Here is a 1,410-nt window from a genome sequence, read left to right as displayed (position 1 = left end):
ACAATATGGTACTGGCATAAAAATAGACCCATAGACCAATGGAACAAAATTGAAGACCCAAATATGAGTAATTGCAATTTTAGCCACCTTATATTTGACAAAGTGGCCAAGAACATTAACTGGAGGAAAGACAGACAGCATGTTCAGCAAATGGTGCTGGCAAAACTGGATCTCCACTTGTAGAGGAATGAAACTAAAACCCTATCTTTCACCCTGCACAAAAGTCAATTCCAAATGGCTCAAAGACCTCAATGTAAAGCCTGAAACACTTAAACTCTTAGAAGAAAACATTGGGAAAAACCTACAAGATATAGGTGTAGGAAAGGACTTTCTAAACCAGACATCAATTGCTCAGGAAACAAGGGAAATGGGACCTGATTAAACTAAAAAGCTTTTGTACATCAAAAGAAGCAACAAGGGAAGTGAAGAGAAAACTCACAGAATGGGAGAAAATCTTCATCAGGCACTCATCTGACAGAGGTTTAGAATCCAGACTATATAAGAACTCAAAAACAAAGAATCAAGAAAGCAAGTTACCCAGTTAAAAGATGGGCTAAGGCTCAGAACAGAGTTTTCAAAAGAAGAAATAAAGATGGCTAATAAGCATCTTAAAAGGTGTTCAACATCATTACTAATTAGGGAAATGCAAATTAAAACCACCCTAAGTATCACCTTACCCTAATCAGATTGGCTAGGATCAAGAGAACAAATGATACCAAATGCTGGTGAGGAAGTGGAGAAGGAGCATGCTCATTCACTGCTGGTGGGATTGAAAATTCATACAACCTCTATGGGAAACAGTGTGGAGAACTCTTAAAAAACTAAAAATGAACCTACTAAATGGCCCGGCTATACAACTCCTTGGCATATACACAAAGGACTCATCCTATTGTACAGACACTTGTACAACCATGTTTGTTGCTGCTCTTTTCATAATAGCTAAGAGATGGAAGCAACCTAAGTGTCCCTCAACTGACGAGTGGTTAACAAAAATGTGGTATATTTACACAATGGATTCTATTCAGCAGTAAAGAAAGATGAAATATTGAAATTTGTAGGTAAATGGATGGATCTGGAAACTTATACTAAGTGAAGTAACAGACTCAGAAAAATTATACATGTTCTCCCTCTTATGTGGCTCCTAGCACCAAATCCTTTTAAATTCTAGGTCCTTTTGATAAGATGATGATATTCAGCAGTCCCTTCTGCATGAAATAACTACCATCATCACTTCAGCTGAGCCTGATTGCTAAACATAGTCACAATTGGGCTTGTTGACAGTTGTGCTCGTTCATTAAAAGAGTGCCAAGCAGGGTCACTGGACCCTCACCTGAGTATCCAGTCACTCTTCCCAGCCAACTAGTCCAGCCTTGGAAGACAAAAGAAAAATGGGGAAGAACCCAATAGATG

The sequence above is a fragment of the Nannospalax galili genome, unplaced genomic scaffold (genome assembly GCF_000622305.1).
Source record: "Nannospalax galili isolate Female #2095 unplaced genomic scaffold, S.galili_v1.0 scaffold393, whole genome shotgun sequence".
NCBI classification, from domain to species: Eukaryota; Metazoa; Chordata; class Mammalia; order Rodentia; family Spalacidae; genus Nannospalax; species Nannospalax galili.
The sequence above is the reverse complement of the archived record's forward strand: the minus strand, read 5'-3'. Positions refer to the sequence as shown.